This window comes from Styela clava, chromosome 6, assembly GCF_964204865.1.
Source record: "Styela clava chromosome 6, kaStyClav1.hap1.2, whole genome shotgun sequence".
Taxonomy (NCBI): domain Eukaryota; kingdom Metazoa; phylum Chordata; class Ascidiacea; order Stolidobranchia; family Styelidae; genus Styela; species Styela clava.
Window position 1 is genome coordinate 18,348,553 of NC_135255.1, and position 19,012 is coordinate 18,367,564.

The following is a 19,012-nucleotide window of genomic DNA, read 5'->3' on the forward strand; positions in this document are numbered from 1 at the left end:
TGGCCCACGTTACACTTACATCTGGGTGGGCAAAATTCCCTGCCCATACCCATGCCTTTGACAGGCCAGCGTCGGGCGAGACTGACCGGCGCATAAAGGTCATATGTGTGTTCGTTTGTTAATCTATGCTTATGCGCATAAATTGGACAATGTGATATACTTTCATTATAAGCCAGTGGGACTGGGACAATAGGATACTATTATTAAAAGGGTTGGATCTGGATAAATCACAAATCGATTGAATAATCGTTAATTTACGTATACAAATCACTTTCTTATCTTCTAATTAGGAGTTGCGCCTATGCTTTAAGAAAATGCTTAAAGAATGGGCACTACTTAAATCAAATATACGTACCAATGATACACAGAATGAAAATTTTATGTCGAATATCTGCCACTGATATCTATATCGTTTTTTTTAGAATCTTCATCAACCAATGTTAAAGTCAACTCTTATAGTCACAATTTATCGTCACATTTTTAACAAATTGCAGATGTTGATTGTCCCAATCGCCGTTCATAACGGATCGGTAATGGGATTTTAATTGAGTGAATTTGGTCGAGCGTACACATCCTGTGTTATGGGCGTGAAGCTAATTAAAAATAAAAATATTTGTTAATTTTATCTTGCCCGTTTTATTTTGGATTTTTGCATTTCTTTAGTTTGAATAATTACGTTCCATCCAAGTCATTTCCTCAACATGTTGTTTGAATAAAACATACTTTCTCCTTATTATCGTTTTTTGTATTGTTATATACTTTGAGGTGGGGCGCGAGGTTTGCCAACTTCTAAAAAGGGGTCGTGGCCTAAAAAGTTCGAAAATAACCGGGCCCAAGTCTGTTAACAGATTGTTGTAATTTGAGAACCTAATGTTGTTATATTAAGCAAGGTAGGAAAACTTTGGTTTAGGTACCTCCGTAAGGCGTATACCAGGTTAGGATTAGGCCATTATTACATTCCGATTTTCCTAATTTAGTTCCATTAGGAGTTTGAGGACCGTCTGTGTTAGCGAAGTGAATATACCCCCTGTTTATAGTTTTCAGTCCCTTTACACAACTCGATGCAAAGTAGGCGTACAAATGTAGTTACCTTGATATTTGGACACACACTTCTGGAGCGTCATGGCTTCTATAAAATAAGCAAGATATGAAAGATAAAATATTGTTGTAATATGATCTACCTTGGTTATACCAATAACGCGAAATTATTTTGTTTAACAGTAAAGCAATCAAGCAATCGGAAGTAATAGGCAAAATTAGATTGGTTTATAGCGTAAATATGAAAAGTCTGAAGGTTTTTCAGCGCAATGAATTTGTATTTTACAGAATTCGTAGGTTTATGCAAAATTCTACTTCTTTAAAATGATATACAAATATTTGGAAATTTTAAAATGTTAGTTTTCAAGTATGGGGCCATGCATGGTAAATCTTTGTTATAAGAATCTTCGTTATATCTTTGTCAGTGGGAACGATGTAATAAAACTACTTTTGTGAATTTCATATGCACATTTTGTCTGAATAGTGGATCACCTACGTTTTTATCAAAATAGTATATATATGTCGTTTTAATACTGCTTTTAATACTAAGTTGAGTTTATGCACTACACTTCGAGGGTCGTATGTCTTGCAATACTGCAAGCATTCGTTTGCCTTTATTTTGTAATAGATAGAATTGTTGAAATAGTTAAAATGACAGATGTTTGAAGATTAAATTCTGTACTTAAACATGAAATTCTGTAAAAACCTGAAATTTTTTTATCAGCAACGAATACTGCAAAAAGCAATTTAGCGCCTAATTTGTAGGTTTATCCCTGTGGATGACGGGCAAAGATAAGGGTCATTTCAAATTGAATTGTAATGTGACAAAATATGCTACCATGTGTTGGTTAACATCTCAATTGTTTGCGTGAATGTTGAATTTTGTGCCGTTTTATCAATGACACTAAATACATAGTACTGTACATATAACAGGTATGATCATCAAATACAAAGTACTAGATCTGCTAAACAAATTCCTGCAAAAACGAAAAAAAGATTCGACTTTTATGTAGTAAAGTTTTAAGTTTATTTGAATGTTTTGAATTCAAGCAAGTTAATAACATTTTTTTATATTTTTAAAAATTCTCATATTAATGTGGAATTAGGGTTAGCGATCAGAATCAGGAGCGATCAGAAGTCCACGCACGGCTATTCAGGTATGTGGGGTATTTTTAATTTAATAAATGATGGAATGGTATCGTTCTGCCACGCCGCGTTTGAACAGCTTTTCTAATAAATAGTATTGAAAAAGGAAAACATATATATAAAGCACTTGGGCTACACGACAACAATTACTCATCCATGCAAGATCTTATATGCTTCAAGTATTGGCAGACAGCCAGGTGTCTTTTCTGAGAGCATAAGTCAAACCAAAGTTTCAATAGAAATCCAATCTTTTAAAATCTTTGTGCCGTTTTATCAATGACACTAAATGCATGGTACTGTGCATATAACAGGTATGATCATCAAATACAAAGTACTAGATCTGCTAAACAAATTCCTGCAAAAATGAAAAAAAGGATTCGACTTTTATGTAGTAAAGTTTTAATTTTATTTGAATGTTTTGAATTCAAGCACGTTAATGACATTTTTTTATATTTTTGAAAATTCTTATAGCCAGATGAGAACAGAAGGGGCCTAAGTCACATTTTTGGAAAATTGACTTTTTTCAATATTTTGGGGTTTTGAACCATGCTCTACAAGGTGGTGGTCTTGAAATCCTGAATTTCTCAATAATAAAAATTTTAGCTGGACTTAGGACTAAAATATTCAAGAACAGAATGGGCCTTAAGTCCAGCTAAAATTTTCATTATTGAAAAATTCAGGATTTCAAGACCACCACCTTGTAGAGCATGGCTCAAAACCCCAAAATATTGAAAAAAGATAGTCCTAAGTTCCAATATGATGGGCATGAGCATCAAAAATTAAACGTCCGAAACTTACATCCCTAAAAATTTGTTCAGTGAAACTTAGGCCTAAGTCACCTTGTTATACCGTGCATCCCAAAAAATTTCAGAAGTTGTTGAGAACAGAATGGGCCAAAATTCTTTATGGGGGTAAAAAAGCAGGAAGGAATTGAAGCTGAAATGCCAAAAAATATGGAATACAAAGATATTCTCATCCACATTGAAATAACCAGAGATCAGGACTTAACTAAGTGTGAATATCTAGAAATTCAAAAATAAAAAAATTTAAAATTGTTTTTTGCGTTTTTCTCAAAACTCAAAATTGTGCCTGTTATGTTCTCATCCGGCGTTAAATTAATGTGGAATTACTGTTAGCGATCAGAATCAGAAGCGATCAGAATCAGAAGCGATCAGAAGTCCACGCACGGCTATTCAAGTTTGTGACGTATTTTTAATAAATGATGGAATGGTATCGTTCTGCCACCTCGCGTTTGAACAGCTTTTCTAATAAATAGTATTGAAAAAGGAAAACATATAAATAAAGCACTTGGGCTACACGACAACAATTACTCATCTATGCAAGTTCTTATATGATTTAAGTATTGACAGACAGCCAGGTGTCTTTCTGAAAGTCAAACCAAAGTTTCAATAGAAATCCAATGAAGCGTGATGTGATTAAATACGAGTTTTTCATGCCCTTTGAATTTCTTTGGCGTCAACTTTAAAAGGTGTGAGCAAACAGTTATTTTGTAACGTAGTATCCGATTTTGAAATCGTTAGTGAATTCGTGGTGGAAGAGTCTAGTACACTAATTACGTTTTTGAATGAATGATGTTGAGGTATAGTATGTTTCAGTGGCGGCGCGTCAATAGGGCCAACCAGGGCAATGCCCCGGTTTTTTTTTCGGTATAATAAAAAATATTCGAAAAATACCTCAATATCGGTTGCACAGACTGTCTACACTAGCCATATTCTCCCGACATGGTTCATTTTTCGCTCGCAAAGCCTTCGCCGAACGTCGACGGGGCGACGCCGATTTTGCCCCGGTTGCTTATTGTATATCGTATTCTCTCTTTTATCTTCCACTCGCCGCGTTTGTCTCGTTTGTTTTCTGTTTCTTTTACTAAATCATCGGGGCCGATCGGGGCTAGCCCCGAAATTATGACGACACAATGCCGACGTTTCTTACAACAACGTGTTGACATATTCACGCATTTCTTCTCGTTCGTTGGTTGCTTGAAGAGTTGATAGTTTCCTCGCCTTCGTTTTTGTCGCTTGTTTCGCTATTTGAATCAGTTAGAGACCTTTAGTCCATTTGCTTTCGATTTTCCACATTCCTTTTGAGCTCCTCACTTCTTTCCGGCTTCGCATTTCTTAGCCTTAGACCTCATAATGAATAAGGTTGATGCACTACTTCGCACTCCGTTTTCGCAGCTGCCGCTGGAACAAAAATTAGAGGTACAACGTCTTGGGCCCTATCAACCAAAAAATTGTTCACTGGAACAATCCCATGACGGAGGAAAGCGTCGGCGTACATTCTGCGCAGAAACTTGGTATAAAAAACACGAATGGTTGTGTTACAGCGAGGACAAAAATGCACTTTTTTGTTTTTATTGCCTACTTTTTGCTACCGCCCGTGACTCACGTTGGTGTAAATTTGGTTTTAGAGATCTTAAACATCTTTCCGAGCGTGCCAGGTATCATCAATCTTCTATGGAGCATCTGGACAATGCAGTAAAATACCGAACATTCGGAAATGTTAATATTGCAGCACAGTTGGATGAAGGATGCGCGGTTTCTATTCGTCGGCACAACCAAAACGTCGGGAAAAACCGCCATGTTCTCGGTCCATTAATAGATGTTGTGAAGTTCATTGATTGTCACGAGCTGTTCCTCCGTGGGCACGATGAACGGGCTGGCTCTTCTAATAGAGGGGTATTTTTGGATATGGTGGAATACACCGCATCCCTAGATACAGTATTGAGAGATCATCTTGATGCCGCAACTGTTTCGAAAGGGACATCTAAGGATATCCAAAATGATTTGCTCGACTCAATGTATAAAATTTATTTACAACATTTGGCTCTGGAAATTGAGAATTGCCAGTTCCTTTCGATTCAGTCTGACGAGACAACTGACATCACGTGCGTTTCCCAACTAGCTGTGATTTTTCGGTTTGTGAAAGATGGTAAACCTACCGAGAGATTTCACAGCTTTGTACCAATCGTTGATTGCACGGCTTGCGGGATATCGGCTGTACTGAAAAAAGTGTTACAGCCTTACAACGCGAAGTCAAAATTGATAGCTCAAGCTTATGACGGCGCGGCAGTCATGAGTGGGTTGAAACATGGTGTTCAAGTTTATATAAAAAAAGATTTTCCTAATGCGCATTTTTACATTGTTATGCACACCAATTTAACCTCGTTATTATAAATATGTGTCTTGATACCCCTCTCGTCCGTATATTTTTTGCGAATGTTTCGGGGTTTTCTTCATTTTTTTCCGTTTCGCCGAAGCGCTCTGACTTCCTTCGCCAGATATGTAGCCGCCGTCTCCCAGCTTGTGCACCAATACGTTGGAACTTCCTATCACGCGTGGTGCAGGGCGTGTCCAAAAGTAGGTCTGAGCTCATTGAGTGTTTCAATGGCATTCAGAGCTCTCCGGTTTGGGACGAACGCTCTGTGAGGGAGGCGGCAGGTCTAAAGCGTCTGCTAGAAGATGGTGAGTTTTCATTTTTTCTCGCTTTTTTCTCCACAATATTCTATCACGTGGATGTATTATACGGCGCATTGCAGTCAAGGCTAATGGATGGAGCGTCTGTGCAGTCGTGTATTTCAGACTTCTGCGATGCTGTATCTCGTATCCGGGAAACAATAAAATACGACGACACATGGAGTGCTTCTTTACGCCGCGGGCAAACAACGCAGCGTTTGATTTTGTCTGAAAAGGAATACTGTGACATTCTGGTGAATCAAATAGGCGATCGTCTGCGCACTGAACACCTTGCCGCGTTCTCTTTGATGAACCCCAAAAATTTTCTAAAATTTGCACGTCAATTTCCCATCGATTTGTTGGCTACTGTCTCCAAATTTTACCCCATGATAAACGTGGGTAAATTGGAAAATGAATTGCGATGTATATACACCAATCAAATTTTTTTGAACATCACATCAACTTGCGCGCTCTATGGGTTCCTCATAGATAAAACTCTAGTAACTACCTTTGCGGCGTCTGCAAAATTTCTGGACATCATTTTGACGACACCTAATTCTTCCGCCGACGCAGAGCGAACATTCAGCACGCTGAAGCGTATTAAAACTTATCTCAGAAACACAATGAAGCAAGATAGATTAAATTCCTTGGCTGTTTTATCCATTCACAGAGACGTTATTTCTGGGATGCATGACTTTAATCAGCGCGTTATTGAGCATTTTGCTTCCAAGAAATCGCGGCGTGTTGCATATATGTTCAAGCAGTAGAAGTCTAGCAGCATATATATCTATGAGTGAGCGACGCATGTCCTTATCTTTGCATTACCTTTCCTTTCTTCATAGTAACGTTTTAAAACTTATTTTAGGTTTTGTCTGCTTTCCCGAAGTTTCTGTTAATATGTCATTGTATTTATCTGGGTAAATATTGCCTTTCCATTTGAAAGAGGTTTCAAAATAAACTATGTCTATATTTATTAATCCCTTGACTTGGACCGGTTTTAAAGACACTTTCTTATCGTTAAAAATTGTCGCTTTTGCCGATTGGTTGTTACCGATGGAATGATTTTTATACTCATAAAATGATGGGAGAACTTACAGCGCTCATCCTGTCCCCGTAGATGGGGGTGACTTGGTCCCGAAGTAGCTTGCCCCGGTTGTCAAAATGACCACGCGCCGCCACTGGTATGTTTGATAGTTATAAATCTTAAAACGTGTATGGTCTTGTTTAAAGAGGACAAACAGAGACATTAACCAAAAGGATTGAGAGATATTGGTAGTTGTTTCCAACTGCAAAGTAAATATAGGTTGGAAGTAAAGAAATCTTTCATGTTCAGCATGTCTACGCAATTTATTCAAACGTCATTGAGGAAATCTAACCTTAAGTCAAACGCTTTAAGCACTAAACTTTTTTGAGATGCGTATGAGAACCACCGTTTAAGAACCACTGCACTAGGTCTATACCACCACTTTCCTGGCAAAGATATCCGAATAAACGCCTGGTTGCATATTCAATTGGCATGCAATATAGAAGAAACAAATATAGAATCTCATTTAATTATAAAATCGAACGACAAAATTTTTGGTGAAATATTCAGTCCCACAGTGAATAAAAAAAAAAAATGAAAAATATAAAAAACTTTTCTACTTCAACTTAATATTAAGCAACTTCTATGCTTAAGTACTAAAAATTTGAAATCTTCTGGTCCAACGATTGCAAAGGGCGATTTTTCAACAGAAACAATCACCCAAATAACAACAAGAATATAGCAAAACGACCCATAGGTAGATTTCGTGTCCAACAATTCACGAGTCAAGGTGTTAACACAGTGTTTCCCAACCCGAGTCCGCGGTCTCAAATTAGTCCGCGGAGCGTTTGAATGAGTCCGCAACGAGCCAGAAATTCACTGCGGCCGCAAACGTTTTTGCGAAACTTAACCATCAGCCACGATTTACGTTAGAACTTACATAAAACATGAAAAGCAAGTTTATTTATATAACATTAATCGAGTCAATAATTTCTGGATACTGAATGAGTAGGGCTTGGCATATATATTCGAATATTCAATTATTAGATTAGCAATTTATTATTCGAAAATTTGGTAACAAGTGACGCGACAGGTCACTTGAGCATCGTTTAATCAAACAATCGGATTTAGTCGTTGTTGTTCGAGGAATAATTTTTCTGGTAGGTGTCAATGGTAGCAACCTAAATTTTCTAAATTGAAAAACGGCAATACAAAATACTGAAAATAAAACTGAAAACACCATAAGTTTTTTAAAAACGCTTTTTTAGACATGTTGCAAATTGCACAATTTTGGGTGCTACCGTAGTATTCGTATCAGGGCATTTCCCTCCGAATTCTTTGCTTTATTGCAGGGTCCGCAACCTACGGCCCGCGGAGCAATATAATCAGGCCCTTGACGCTTCTCTGAATTATAGTAACAAAACAGTTGTTTTTACGATTATATTCTTTACGTGACAGAATTTTATTTGCGGCACGTTTAGACTAAATTATATCATCACCTAACAAGTATATAATTCACAATTACTCGTTAAATGAGCCTATAACTTCATTATAATTAGGAATTCAATGGCAACAAAACGCAGAAAAGTTGAACGATAAGTGCAATTGGTTCAATATTCAAATGGTCACTCTTCGGGCGCTGCTTAAAATTTAACTTCTGATCTGTATGAAAAAATGTGATTCATTGGCCATACGCCCGGCTTTTAACTTTCCAAAAATATGCGCGGTACACCAATGACTTGCAACCTTTTATTTTGGCCTGCGAGGGACAAAATATTGCCGACTCCTGGCTTTACTGTTGTACTAACAGCTCATATTTGTCGAATTCACAAAAATAGGAATCGCAGAGTAAAATGATCACAATTAAATTAATATTAAAGCAAGGCGATGAATATTTTTTATTTACTAATATACTAATTATATTTTTAATAAGTACTAAATCAAGCTGTACTTTCTAGGATTTATAGCAGATAGTAGGATTTTTCTAACGGCGATAACAAATTCGCAAAATTGCAAAAAATTTATATCAAAACTAAATAAAACCGGGCAATATATTCTCACATTATTATGTTTGCAGATTGCCGTGTCATTTAAAAGAAGTAATGCTTTCATCTCGTCATAAGTCAACGCGACCGCGAGTGACCATGAACACAATTAAATTAAAATAGGAACACATTTTAAACTCTTGTCGTTGTCAAGGATTGAAGATTGTGCAACAAAAAAGGTCATTTATACACCAAAAAAGTCGGCCCTTCTAACAAAGGCGTAATTGCGTAGCGTTTCCGATTTTGAATTTCGGAAAAATTCTGTTGTGTTTGGTTTTATTACTTCTTCACACAGAGTACGGTTGCAATAAACTCACGTTGAGTCAGCAAAGGTTTTCGACAGTGAGAAAATAGTCCGCGACCAAAAAAGGTTGGGAAACACTGTGTTAACACGACAAAGAAGCAGTGTGTATCAGGTCCAAAAATGGTCTCCTAACACTTATGATTCAGGAACATACCCACGTGGAATGGTGGTGCGTGTACCGTAGTGCGTATACCAGGTTAGGGTTAGGTCATTATAATATTCCGATTTTTCTTATTTTAGTTCCATTAAGAGTTTGGGGACTGTCTGTCTTGGCGAAGTGAATATACTCCCCATAGGTTTCAGTCCCTTAATACAACTCGATGCTTAGTTATCTCGATATTGGTACACACACTTCTGGAGCGTCTTGGTTTCTACGAAATAAGCAAGATATGGAAGATAAAATGTTGTTGTAAGATGATCTACCTCGGTTATACCAATATCGCGAAATATTCTGTTTAACAGTAAAGCAATCGGAAGTAATAGGCAAAATCCTATTGGATTATAACGTAAATATAAAAAGTACAAAGGTTTATCAGCGAAATGAATCTGTATTTTATGAATTTGTAAGTTTATGCAAAATTTTACTTCTTTCAATGATATACAGATGGTTCCATTATATTTGAACCCACGTTCGTTTGAACCCATGACAATTGCACCTGCATAATATTGCACCTATGGAAATTTTTTTTGTTTACTGCTATTTGAACCCATACTCACCATAACCCATGAGTTTTAGCACCCGCATATAGATTGAACCCGCGGATATACACATGGGTTCAAATGTACGTAGGTTCAAACGTACGGTCACCTAATGTTTTAACAAGACTCTAGACCTGACATTGGCGAACTACGACCCGCGGGCCAAATCCGGCCGGGGGCCAAAAATTTTGCCCACCTAGAATGGCTGGCCACGCGAGTGTGACGTGAAAAGTTATGTTTTATAGACAATATTTACAGTGTTACAAAAGCAAAAGCAGCGGGCCAGACTGAATTACCCAACGGACCGTGGTTTGCACATGTCAGCTCCAGTAATAAAGTAGGTGGCAGAAATCCTTTGGCATTTACCAAAAAGTCCGACGTAAAATCAGTCCATACCCGAACTTAGTCCGCGCAGCTTTATAAAGTGTCTCGCACTTTAACAAATTTTCCTTAACATCCTGAATATAATGAAGCGGTTGCATTACATTTGAACCCACGTACATTTGAATCCACGACAATTGCACCTATGGATTATTTTTTGTTTTGTGGATATTTGAACCCATACTCACCATAACCCATGAGTTTTAGCACCCGCATATAGATTGAACCCGCGGATATACACATGGGTTCAAATGTACGGTCACCATACAGATATATAGAAATTTTAAATGTTAGGATTTAGGTATGGGACCATGTACGGTTGTCAGAAACACGTACATCTTTGGTATATAAATGTTTGTTATATCTTTGTCAGTGGGAACGATGTAATAAAAGTACTTTTGTGAATTTCATATGCACATTGTGCCTGAATAGTGGATCACCTACGTTTTTATCAAAATAGTATATATATGTCGTTTTCATACTACTTTTAATACTAAGTTGAAATAATGCACTACACTTCGAGAGTCGTATATTTTGCAATACTGCAAGCATTCGTTTGCCTTTATTTTGTAATAGATAGAACTGTTGAAATAGTTAAAATGACAGATGTTTAAAGATTAAATTCTGTACTTGAGCCTGAAATTCTGTAAAAACCTGAAATTTATTTATCAGCAACGAATACTGCAAAAATCAATTTAGCGCCTAATTTATAGGTTTATCCCTGCGGATGACGGGCAAAGATAAGGGTCATTTCAAATTGAATTCAAATGTGACAAAATATGCTACCATGTGTTGGTTAACATCTCAATTGTTTGCTTGAAATGGAACTTTGTGCCGTTTTATCAATGGCACTAAATACATAGTACTGTACATATAACAGGTATGACCACCAATTGCAAAGTACTAGATCTGCTAAACAAATTCCTGCTAAAATGAAAACAAAATTATTCGACTTTTGTGTAATAAAGTTTTAATTTTATTTCAATGCTTTAAATTACCGCACGTTAATAACTTTTTTTTTTATATTTTTGAAAATTCTTATATTAATGTGGAATTGGTGTTAGCGATCAGAAGTCCACGCACGGCCATTCAAGTTTTTGAGATATTTTTAATAAATGATGGAATGGTATCGTTCCGCCAAGCCGCGTTTGAACAGCTTTTATAATAAATATAATTGAAAAAAGGAAACATATAAATAAAGCACTTGGGCTACACGACAACAATTACTCATCCATGCAAGATCTTATATGATTTAAGCATTGACAGACAGCCAGGTGTCTTTCGGAAAGTCAAACCAAAGTTTCAATAGAAATCCAATGAAGCGTGATGTAAATAAATACGAGTTTTTCATGCCCTTTAAATTTCTATGGTGTCAACTTTAAAAGGCGAATTCGTGGTGGAAGAGTCTAGTACACTAATTACGTTTTTAAATGAATGTTGTTGAGGTATAGCATGTTTGATAGTTATAAATTTTAAAACGTGTATGGTCTTGTTTAAAGAGGACAAACAGAGACATTAACCAAAAGGATTGAGAGATATTGGTAGTTGTTTCCAACTGCAAAGTAAATATAGGTTGGAAGTAAAGAAATCTTTCATGTTCAGCATGCCTCACGCAATTTATTCAAACCTCATTGAGGGATTCTAACCTTAAGTCAAACGCTTTAAGCACTAGACCAGTGGGTCCTAAACTTTTTTTAGATGCGTATGAGAACCACTGCACTAGGACTATACCACCACTTTCCTGGCAAAGATATTCAAATAAACGCTTGGTTGCATATTCAATTGGCGTGCAATATAGAAGAAACAAATATAGAATCTCATTTAATTATAAAATCGAACGACAAAATTTTTGGTGAAATATTTAGTCCCACAGTAAATAATAAAAAAAATGAAAAATATAAAAAACTTTTTAGCAACTTCCATGCTTAAGTACTAAAAATTTGAAATCTTCTGGTCCAACGATTGCAAAGGGCGATTTTTCAACAGAAACAATCACCCAAATAACAACAAGAATATAGCAAAACGACCCATAGGTAGATTTCGTGTCCAACAAATCACGAGTCAAGGTGTTAACGCAGTGTTTCCCAACCCGAGTCCGCGGTCTCAAATTAGTCCGCGGAGCATTTGAATGAGTCCGCAACGAGCCAGAAATTCACTGCGGCCGCAAACGTTTTTGCGAAACTTAACCATCAGCCACGATTTACGTTAGAATTTACATAAATCATAAAAAGCAAGTTTATTCATATAACATTAATCGAGTCAATAATTTCTGGATACTGAATGAGTAGGGCTGGGCATATATTCGAATATTCAATTATTAGAATAGAATCAATTATTTATTATTTGAAAATTTGGTAGCAAGTGACAGGTCACTTGCGCGTCGTTTAATCAAACAATTGGATTTAGTCGTTGTTGTTCGAGGAATAATTTTCCTGGTAGGTGTCAATGGTAGCAACCTAAATTTTCTAAATTGAAAAGCGGCAATACAAAATACTGAAAATAAAACTGAAACCACCATAAGTTTTTTAAAAACGCTTTTTTAGACATGTTGCAAATTGCAAAATTTTGGGTGCTACCGTAGTATTCGTATCAGGGCATTTCCCTCAGAATTCTTTGCTTTATTGCAGGGTCCGCAACCTACGACCCGCGGAGCAATATAATCAGGCCCGCGACGCTTCTCTGAATTATAGTAACAAAACTGTTGTTTTTACGATTATATTTTTTACGTGACAGAATTCATTTTGCGGCACGTTTAGACTAAATTATATCATAACCCAACAAGTATATAATTCACAATTACTCGTTAAATGAGCCTATAACTTCATTATAATTAGGAATTCAATGGCAACAAAACGCAGAAAAGTTAAACGATAAGTGCAATTGGTTCAATATTCAAATGGTCAGTCTTCGGGCGTTGCCTAAAATTTAACTTCTGATTCTGAAATGTGATTCATTTGCCATACGCCCGGCTTTTAACTTTTCAAAAATATGCGCGGCCCACCAATGACTTGCAACCTTTTATTTTGGCCTGCGAGCGACAAAATATTGTCGACTCCTGGCTTTACTGTTGTACGAACAGCTCATATTTGTCGAATTCACAAAAATATGAATCGCAGAGTAAAATGATCACAATTAAATTAATATTGAAGCAAGGCGATGAATATTTTTCATTTTTATTTACTGTGAGCCAGCCAGGTGTTGCAAAACCATTTTTTATGCCTCGTTTGCAATCTTGTATTGGCAACAAAACAGCAGCAAATTCTCGCTATAGGTAATTGTGTTTGTACATGATTTGGCATGTACATGTTTTTTATGTGAGGTTTTTTTTTTGGTGTATTTTTTACGCGAAATCGGTGCCCACCACTTCATGTTGTTATGCAAGTATATATATGTCATTATTTTATGTTCCACCTATTCCCCTTTTTGCCGGTCCGCGAATACATTTTATTTAATTTAACCGGTCCGCCAGGGTAGAAAGTTTGGGAACCACTGCACTAGATGCATTAACTCAGAAGCGAAACATGGAAGCAAGAGGAGGTTGTTCGAACTTTCTCACCGCAGTACCAACCGCTGAAGAGAGTGAAGTTTTGAAATAAAGCCTCACATAGATAGTGTTCTACCACGTGTTAAGCTGAATTCATCAATATTGTCGCGAGGTGATAAATAGTCGTGTGTCAAAATAGACTAAATTGCCACATTCATATTGAAACAAAAATTACGGCTTTGAATTTTTGAAGAGCATAGAATTTGTCGCCATGAAAGAAATTTTACTAAGCGCATAACAAACAAAATTTCATACCCTGATTGTTGATGAAAGCAATGATATTTCAACAACAAAAATGTTGAGATTGTACATTGAGTATTGAACTTTGTATGATTGTTGTTTGATTTAGCAATAAAACACAACAAAATGTATAAACGTTGGAAAAGCAAGAAAACAAGAAGAAGCTATTTAAATTTAATGTGTGCTTATTTCGGCATTCCGATAATAAATAATAGGCTACTGTTGTAACATTTCACAAAGTTTGAATAATTTAGGATTCTGCTCAGCGTTAAAATAGTCTTGCTCAGTAAAACCAACATTTGCGCAGTGTGAAATTTTCTTAGAGGGAACACTGACCGCGAGTGACCATGAACACAATTAAATTAAAATAGGAACACATTTTAAATTCTTGTCGTTGTCAAGGATTGAAGATTGTGCAACAAAAAAGGTCATTTATACACCAAAAAAGTCGGCCCTTCTAACAAAGGCGTAATTGCGTAGCGTTTCCGATTTTGAATTTCGGAAAAATTCTGTTGTGTTTGGTTTTATTACTTCTTCACACAGAGTACGGTTGCAATAAACTCACGTTGAGTCCGCAAAGGTTTTCGACAGTGATAAAATAGTCCGCGACCAAAAAAGGTTGGGAAACACTGTGTTAACACGACAAAGAAGCAGTGTGTATCAGGTCCAGGTGTATTCAGTGTGTATCAAATGGTCTCCTAACACTTATGATTCAGGAACATACTCACGTGGAATGGTGGTGCGTATACCGTAGTGCGTATACCAGGTTAGGGTTAAGTCTTTATAATTTTCGATTTTTCTTATTTTAGTTCCATTAAGAGTTTGGGGACTGTCTGTCTTGGCGAAGTGAATATACTCCCCATAGGTTTCAGTCCCTTAATACAACTCGATGCTTAGTTATCTCGATATTGGTACACACACTTCTGGAGCGTCTTGGTTTCTACGAAATAAGCAAGATATGGAAGATAAAATGTTGTTGTAAGATGATCTGCCTCGGTTATACCAATATCGCGAAATTTTCTGTTTAACAGTAAAGCAATCGGAAGTAATAGGCAAAATCCTATTGGATTATATCGTAAATATAAAAAGTACAAAGGATTATCAGCGAAATGAATCTGTATTCCACGAATTTGTAAGTTTATGCAAAATTTTACTCCTTTCAATGATATACAGATGGTTCCATTACATTTGAACCCACGTACATTTGAACCCATGACAATTGCACCTGCATACTATTGCACCTATGGAATTTTTTATTGTTTGACTGCTATTTGAACCCATACTCACCCTAACCCATGAGGTTTAGCATCCGCATATAGATTGAACTCGCGGATATACACATGGGTTCAAATGTACGTGGGTTCAAATGTACGGTCACCTAATGTTTTAACAAGACTCTAGACCTGACATTGGCGAACTACGACCCGCGGGCCAAATCCGGCCAGGGGCCAAAAATTTTGCCCAACTAGAATGGCTGGCCACGCGAGTGTGACGTAAAAAGTTATATTTTATAGACAATATTTACAGTGTTACAAAAGCAAAAGCAGCGGGCCAGACTGAATTACCCAACGGATCGTAGTTTGCACATGTCAGCTCCAGTAATAAAGTAGGTGGCAAAAAATCTTTGGCATTTACCAAGAAGTCCGACGTAAAATCAGTCCATACCCGAACCTAAGTCCGTGCACTTTATAAAGTGTCTCGCACTTTAATAACAAATTTGCCTTAAAGCGGTTGCATTACATTTGAACCCACGTACATTTGAATCCACGACAATTGCACCTATGGATTTTTTTGTTTTGCGGATATTTGAACGCATACTAACCCTAACCCATGGGTTTTAGCACCCGCATATAGATTGAACCCGCGGATATACACATGGGTTCAAATGTACGGTCACTATACAGATATATAGAAATTTTAAATGTTAGTTTTTAGGTATGGGACCATGTACGGTTGTCAGAAACACGTACATCTTTGTTATATAAATGTTTGTTATATCTTTGTCAGTGGGAACGATGTAATAAAAGTACTTTTGTGAATTTTATATGCACATTTTGTCTGAATAGTGAATCACCTACGTTTTTATCAAAATAGTATATATATGTCGTTTTCATACTGCTTTTAATACTAAGTTGAAATAATGCACTACACTTCGAGAGTCGTATATTTTGCAATACTGCAAGCATTCGTTTGCCTTTATTTTGTAATAGATAGAACTGTTGAAATAGTTAAAATGGGTGACCGTACATTTGAACCCATGTACATTTGAACCCATGCGTATATCCACGGGTTCGATCTATATGCGGGTGCTAAAACCCATGGGTTAGGGTTAGTATGAGTTTAACTCTCCGCGAAACAAAAAAAAATTCCATAGGTGCAATAGCATACAGGTGCAATTGTCATGGGTTCAAATGTACGTGGGTTCAAATGTAATGGAACCGTTAAAATGACAGATGTTTGAAGATTGAATTTTGTACTTGAGCCTGAAATTCTGTAAAAACCTGAAATTTATTTATCAGCAACGAATACTGCAAAAATCAATTTAGCGCCTAATTTATAGGTTTATCCCTGCGGATGACGGGCAAAGATAAGGGTCATTTTAAATTGAATTCAAATGTGACAAAATATGCTACCATGTGTTGGTTAACATCTCAATTGTTTGCTCGAAATGGAACTTTGTGCCGTTTTATCAATGGCACTAAATACATAGTACTGTGCATCAAATGCAAAGTACTAGATCTGCTAAACAAATTCCTGCTAAAATGAAAAAAAAATTATTCGACTTTTATGTAATAAAGTTTTAATTTTATTTCAATGCTTTAAATTACCGCACGTTAATAACATTTTTTTTTATATTTTTGAAAAGTTTTATATTAATGTGGAATTGGTGTTAGCGATCAGAAGTCCACGCACGGCCATTCAAGTTTTTGAGATATTTTTAATAAATGATGGAATGGTATCGTTCCGCCAAGCCGCGTTTGAACAGCTTTTATAATAAATATAATTGAAAAAAGGAAACATATAAATAAAGCACTTGGGCTACACGACAACAATTACTCATCCATGCAATATGTTATATGATTTAAGTATTGACAGACAGACAGGTGTTTTTCTGAAAGTCAAACCAAAGTTTCAATAGAAATCCAATGAAGCGTGATGTAAATAAATACGAGTTTTTCATGCCCTTTGAATTTCTATGGTGTCAACTTTAAAAGGCGAATTCGTGGTGGAAGAGTCTAGTACACTAATTACGTTTTTAAATGAATGTTGTTGAGGTATAGCATGTTTGATAGTTATAAATTTTAAAACGTGTATGGTCTTGTTTAAAGAGGACAAACAGAGACATTAACCAAAAGGATTGAGAGATATTGGTAGTTGTTTCCATCTGCAAAGTAGATATAGGTTGGAACTCATATCTGCTATAAATTTCCAGAATGTACAACATATTTTAGTATTTATAAAAAAATATATTCAAAGTATATTAGTAAATCAAAAATACATGTTCATCGCCCTAAAATTCTCGCGAACAACTTCTGAAGTAATCGTCGCGTATACGTCACTCGTTAAAAGAGTCCACTTTTCAATGATTTTTTCTGTTGCATAAAATATTCAATCCATATGTGTGATCCTTTCAATCAGCGGTTGCGTTGACTAAATGAGAGCAGTACTACTCAGAAAATACCATGACAAAACCACCAAAATGCGTGGTAAAGTGCCCGACTTGCAATGTCTAAAAAAGCCTCTTTAATCGGTCGCGGACCGATTTTCAATTTAGAAAATTTGCGTTACCACCATTCACACGTACCAGGAAAAAAATTTAGTCTTCGTTGTTCGAACTCGCGAGAAACACTCATTACGTATTTATCGAAGCGTTTACAAACTCTTGTTTTCGTCGAAGATGCGCAAGAGAGTGAAATTCAATCTTTTGATAAAGCGACTCGCAAGTGACCTGTCGCGTCACGTGTTACCAAATTTTCGTATAGTAAATAGCTATTCTAATAGTTGAATATGCGATTATATGCCAGCCCTACTCAGTAACCGGTAATTATTGTCTTGTTTGATGTTATATGAATAAACTGGCTTTTTATGTTTTATGTAAATCCTAACGTAAATCGTAACTTGGCTGATAGTTAATTAAGTTTGGCAAAAACGTTTGCGGCCCGCGCAGTGAATTTCTGGCTCGTTGCGGACTCATTCAAACGCTCTGCGGATTCATTTGAGACCGAGGACTCGGGTTGGGAAACACTGTGTTAGAGCAATCATTTGGCAATTATATCTACTTATTCTTATCTAGTGTACAATAAAAAGTATTCGTAAGAGGTTCAGATATAACATGTTTGATGTTTTATAGATCGTAATTTTAAAACGAACCAGCCCCAAAAGAATAACTAAAATAGGAATTGAAATCTGTGAGATTTCTAATTAGTTGTTTAAAGGCTTAAAAGAGTTGACTAGGCCCGATTAATATAACAACAACAATTATTCACCATTGCGCATGCAAGATCTTATATGATTCAAGTATTGGCAGAAGGCCAGGTGTCTTTATGAAAGCATAAGAGAATAGAAATTACAATAGGCAAATTGAAAATCCGACGGAGTGCAATGTGAATAAACACGAGTCTTTTGTGCCTTTGAATTCATATGGTGTCACTTTACAATGTATCCGCGATTGATAATTGTATAACGGAGTAACCAATTCCTTATGTTCCCCCATATTTTGAAAGTGTTTATGAAGCGTCTTATATTAATGAGGAATTAGTGTTAGCGAATATAACTTCACCAATGGCCACTTAAGTTTTTCAGGTGTTCAATGAGGGAATGATATTGTGTCGCCACACCTGTAAATAATGTAATTAAATACAGGGAGTCCTCGGGTTACGACGGTCGCGACTTACGATGTTTCGAGGTTACAAACGCGCACTCCATAACGCTGTTTCGAGGTTACGAACGCACTTTACGAACATATACAGATATAAAAGATAATACTGTACTGTAATATCTAAGCCTATAAACTGGATCATTGTGATCAAGAAAATCAGTGCTCTGGACACATTGGTTTTAGTTATTTACATCGTAAATGACGTGACCAATTGCGAACTATTACGATTATGAACGAAT